The sequence below is a fragment of the Papaver somniferum genome, unplaced genomic scaffold, assembly GCF_003573695.1.
Source record: "Papaver somniferum cultivar HN1 unplaced genomic scaffold, ASM357369v1 unplaced-scaffold_118, whole genome shotgun sequence".
Lineage (NCBI taxonomy): Eukaryota > Viridiplantae > Streptophyta > Magnoliopsida > Ranunculales > Papaveraceae > Papaver > Papaver somniferum.
In genome coordinates, this window is record NW_020620825.1 from 11,118,369 (window position 1) to 11,124,368 (window position 6,000).

General features: G+C 31.0%; 1 long non-coding RNA gene across 2 annotated transcripts; it reads right to left on the reverse strand.

Moving 5' to 3' along the window:
* Nucleotides 1-2,539: 2,539 nt before the first annotated feature.
* LOC113330396 lies at nt 2,540-5,763 on the reverse strand. Of its 2 annotated transcripts, none has more exons than XR_003350239.1 (3): nt 5,646-5,763; nt 5,358-5,431; nt 2,540-3,156 (listed from the first exon to the last, which is right to left on the reverse strand). It is a non-coding gene; the product is annotated as an uncharacterized LOC113330396 (long non-coding RNA). The 2 variants fall into 2 exon arrangements; XR_003350240.1 differs by lacking the exon at nt 2,540-3,156 and adding an exon at nt 3,199-3,904.
* Nucleotides 5,764-6,000: the final 237 nt, after the last annotated feature.

The window sequence follows — 6,000 nt, forward strand, 5'->3', positions numbered from 1 at the left end:
TCAGCTCAGCGGGTTTTTTTGAACTCGGGTTTGGGTCAGTGTATGGGCAAGCGGGAAGGAATAATTTCGGAGAAATTTGCTATTTAGTCCAATAAATCCGACCCGGATTAATATATAGTCCAGCGGGATAAAATATTTGCTGGCTGGTCCAACAAAGTTTCAAAAAGCATAAAATTACCAAGGTAACCCTAATAACACGCGTGTCACAAGAAGAGAAGAAAACACGCTACAAAAAAAATCATATTTCTTCTTGTTTTCATCGACATTTCATTCTTCTTCTTCATCAATTTTTCAGTCTTCTCCAGAGAAAAGAAAATCAAAACCCTAGATTCAAAAAAACAACAATCAAAAATCAAACAAGTTACGGAAAATTTGAAAAATCGTGTGGATCTTAGATACTCTTGAAGAAACTAATGTTAATGAAGAAGATTTTATTGATGTTGATTATGATATGGGTTTATATATAATTAAGGTATGTTTTAAGTTTTTCAATTTCAATTTTACATCAAAACTAGGGTTTTTTTCAGTTTCAAGTTTTTCTTGAAGAAATTGATGCTAATCGAAAAATTAATGTTTTCAATCTCCTATTAACATCAATTCGTTGGTGCAATGCATATAAATATATACTGTAATTAGCATAACAGATTTTGAAGCTATTTAACAGGTATTTGTTGTAATTTTTTTGATCTTCTTCAAGTTTTATTTCTTAGGGTTCGTATTTTTTTTGTAAATTTTTGTTACAAAATTACTAATTTTATTGTTACTGCTATGAATTTGGGGTTTTTGTCTGTGTAGTGGAATATTGGAAGTTTCACAAAAAAATTTCAAGTTTGGCATATATAAATTTAGGAGTTTTCAGATTTTTTCTAAACCCTTAGTTCATGCTTGAATACATATAAATATGTAGTAAGGGAAAGAGTGATTAGTTGATGATATGTAATGTATAAAATCCTAGCATAGTTTATGCTTGGACATATCGAAATGTGCTTAGGAAAAAGTGATTCGTTGATGTAGTACATGTCAATATGTATCCTTGAATACCAAAGAAATAATATGCAGTATGTGTTAATACAATACATAGCAATATGTATTGTATTGTTGAATACAAGTAGAATTCATCAGCGCTACATATCAATATGTATTGCGAATACTTGGATTGCATATGCATCAGGTACATATCAATATGTATTGTCGAATACTGATGGATATGTAGTGTTGTTGAACAGATACTTTTGAAGTACACATACATCAGTACATATCACCATGTACTTGATGTATTCTTCTTACTTTGTTTTCAACCAACTCTCATTACCTTAAAGTGTCAATATGTATTGTTTGGATATATATGGATAGTTAATTAGTGTTTCGTGTATAATCTAATAGTACATATGGCATGTACAACCCTCTTTTATGCTTGGATATGCATTGGTACATATCATTATGTAGATTAATGTTGTTTGTATGATTTATACTATTGGCATGTATTATGTAGAACATATTGACATGTACTGTGTAAAAACCTCTTTATGCTTGAATAGATATCAATACATATTGACATTCAATGTGTAAAAAACCTCTTTTATGCATGAACAAACATCAGTACATATTGATAGGTACTACTGAATACTCAGATTACATATCAGTATGCGAGAACTTTACAAGCTAGTGACTCTTGTCAATCCAGCAAAAGAAGAAAGATCCATCAGTACATATTTATAGGTACTACTGGATACTCAGATTACATATGTATTACCTTGCTAAAGAAAAAAAACTCTTTGTTATTTTGCTCAGGAAAAAAATTGTTGCATTAGAATTGTGCCTTCATACATTTCTGTTAAAGTAATGTGCTTGTTGTTATGGATCATACGATATACCTGTGAATGAACTATAATTTTATTATTTATACATGATCATGATATTAAACTCTGACCACCTTTTTGAACTACAACACCTGCAAGAAGATGGCACCAAAGGATATTTAGGAAGCTTATGCAAAATGCCATGGGAACGAAAGATGTGAGAGTAGATGTCTGTCGCACAAACAAATCTGGGAAAAGGGTATCCCAAGAGGATTTAGTGCAAAAAGAAGAGCTATACTCACTTGTCAGTATAGCAGGTTTGAAAGTTTGGGCACTTAGATGTGAAAGAACTGATGATTGGACTTATTGTTGAAGAACTGTGTTTATTTTTTCTAGCTACTAGGAGGACTGAAACAAAGTTTTGAGAACATTAAGATTTTAGTACTTTTAGATTGTTTTTTTTTATTGGGTTCCTAGTTTGTTTGCAGGAAGATGACAACATATTTTTGGATAAAATGTACGCACTTTTTTGTCCATTATGTCTACAATGAAGTTTGTAGTTATAATGTCAAGTATTTGTCAAGTAATATCAAGTCTGTTTTATTGTATAACATGCACTTCATCACTATATACCAGGGATATAAAAAAAAAATATAAACGTAAATAGAACTCTCAAGAATGCTAGAAAATCAACACAATGAAAATCTTGTATAGTTTAGCTATTAATTTGGATTGTTTACAGATATTGTACTCTCTCATGAATGAACAAGTAAGATACAGAGATATCATCCCTTTGGAGATGCGAAAATCAACTCCATCCAACGATTTATGTTGATGTTTCTGGTTTTCTTCTTCTTTGCGATTCTAATATTTTGTATAATTCTGCAGTACATATCGATATGTACTGAGTAAAACCATAGTACATATCAATATGTACCGAGTATCAGAACTACTGAAAGACTGACATTAGAAACTATGGATCTCCATTTTACAAGGACGTCATTGTGCAACTTCTGCAGGAATGATGAGAGTGCAATAAATTCCCCCATATTGTTAAGTGCACTATCAAAATGAGTCGCTTTTGCAAAGAAATGAGGGAGAATGTTGATGCAGTCCGGAGACTACTAGATAGAACAAATTCTGCAGTAGATATTTATGTCCACAAATTTTGCGAGTATTTCATTCCTATAAATAAACTGTGCATTTATCTGAGACATAACATGAGTTCTGCGGGCATCTGACGACGGGACAACATCCACAATGCTTCCATCTGTTATGACCACAGGTCGCAGATTCCTTGTTCTTACTACCACCACCAATCTGCCACCCACTACTTGGATATATTCAGAAAATTCAGCTGCAAAAACAAAACAATATCTAAATAAATTAACCAGGTAACTTTAGAAAATAGATGTCTTTCTAATGGTCACTCTCATATAGGTTCATAGCTATTGTAAGATATAACCCCTATAATAGGAAGAAATTCATATATTTGAAATCAATTTTTGAACAAAATCCCAAAAAAAATAATTAAATCAAAACAGAAAATTGCAGCACGTATACACATGTATTGAAGATATTGAAATATACTGAGTAAAACAAACTAGATAACAACTGCATATTAGTAAAACATAATCAGTTTAGTGTTACTTATAGATACATAGAAACTATATGAAAAATCTAATTCAAGACAAACATGATGCATAGAACCAAAGACAGTTTCTAAAGTGTGACCAAAAATAAAGGGTAAAATGAAACTATATTTAGTTCTGGAATCAAAATTGTCAAGCAGTGTGCAAGGGTTTAAGCTAGAATACCCTTAGAGTTTGAGAGGTTAATGGTCTAAATACTCACAGTAGCACTTGGAAGGATGTACATGGTATCACATCATTCTATTGAGAGAGCATGCATTATTTTAGAAATAAATGGATACTTATAACATATCAGACAACAGAAATTTATAGGACACAAAGAGTCAAAGCTTAGCATTGACACCGGTACATATCGATATGTACTGGGTAAAATATGGTACATATTGATATATCTGTTAGAGTCTACAACACCACCCTTTAGCTTCTTTTTCTTCTATTGGTTCTTTTTTTTTCCTGCAATTACAAACTGCGTTAGACCCAAATTTTTACCACATTATAAGCAAAATTTGCAAACTTCTTTAAGTTGATGAATCTCATATGATATAGCAGAATAATTTTACGACGCTGAAAACTCAGGAAGGCTACTAAAAAATATGGTATATCAGTTAAATCTCTTTAACAAGTGGTTTCAGTTCAATAACCTACAACCTTAATATTTTTGAGAATAATCACTCTACCACTAATTCAAATGAATATCAAAGTACATATATACATGTACTAAAGACAACAAGCTTTTGTGCACCAGTTGTTTCTAAGTTCGGCTCTACTACCACCTGCCTAATCATCAAAAAATTCTTCCATTGAACATGTATATTGCTTCTACCCACTCACCAGTTAAACCCCCACATTCCTACTAACGAAAATCCTATGAAACTCAATTTCAGGTAAACATAACCTCAATGATACGACTGCATATTATACATCAAGGTAAATATAACCCCCGTCTTCCTAATAACAATAATACAAAATCATTAGTTTCATTTCCTTAAAGGTTCATAGCTGCTGTAAGATATAAGCATAAATTCATGTCTGTAAACAATTTTTCAACAAAAACCCAAAATTTTCAAAATTAAAACAAAAAATTGCAGTACGTATGAATATGTACCGAAGAAAATAAGAAACGAAAGCCTAGTAGATATTGATATGTTATGAGTAAACACCTAGTAGATATCGGTATGTACTTAGTAAAAACTAGTAAATATTACATTACATATATACATGTACTGGGGAAAACAAAAATATCTACTGAATTGACAAAACACAATAGTAAAAACCTAATAGATATGTAGTTTGGAGGTTGAAATGAATGACAAACTTTCCAAGTGAGAATATTATATTCAGTACATACACATATGTATCATTTGATCATACATACGAATGCACATGTCTGGATCTGAAGGAGAAAATCTCAATTAGTTTTTTTTTTTACTTATTCATATAAGAACTGCTAAAAGCAACTCTTTCGGAACCAAAATCCACTACAAGCAAAATATAAAAATATACACATGAAAATGCACAGAGATTCTCAAATTAACAAATCCAAGCATAACAAAATCATTTAAAAAAAATTCTTCACATCCAATAACTTGGACAAGATAAACATATTTTAAATGAATGGCTACAAAAACCAAAATGGACAAACTCGGACAATTGCACTGAAAAAACAACAACCATTATACATATCATTGTGTTATTCTCAAAGTCGTAAATGCATCAAACTAGCAAATAATGATCATAAATAGGATTCATATGTTTGCATGTCATTAATTACGAAGTAAAAAAACCCCATCGGAATCCAATTGAGCATAAGAGTCTAAAATTTAACTGTAAATGAAAATTTTGAACAAAAAATTTTGAAAATTGAAGAAGAAGGTGATCAAAACAGAGGAAATGAAAAGATTATTACCTGAGATAATAAGGGAATTCATCGAAAGTAACATTACTATGTTTTCCATCAAGTCTTCGCGGATCTTGTTGGATCTGTTCAAATGATATAGTATTATTGGAAGAAGACAAATTTGATGAACTAACTAAAAAATTAAAAAATTTACACAAAATCTATGAGAACGTTTATAACAAATCTCCGCTCTAATTTCAAATCAGATAAATGAACCAAAAAAAAAATCAATTTTGATTTTTTTGTAAATCCTAAAATGAAATTTCTAGAACAATTCATTTTGAAACAACAATATACCTGAAATCAAAATTTGAGAGATTAGTGGAGGGCTTAGCTTTTTCACTGTTGTTGATGAGATTTTCTGATTTTTTCAGTGAGAAATTTTCCTCATTTCATACCCGGAGGTTTCTTCAAGAGCTACAGAGAAAGTAAAATAGAATTTGGTTATGCATCTTATTCTACGGAAGGGTAGTTTTGGCTTTTGAAAAATGCAATTTATATCACTCACACGTGAATAGGACTAAAAGATAAGTTTTCTGGTCCAAAAATATGTTTTTGGACCAGCGGATAATTTTGTTCTCGTGGTGGACTACACAATAATCGGTCTTGAGTTTTTTGGATTAACTAGTAATTCCTAGATAATTTCGGGAGT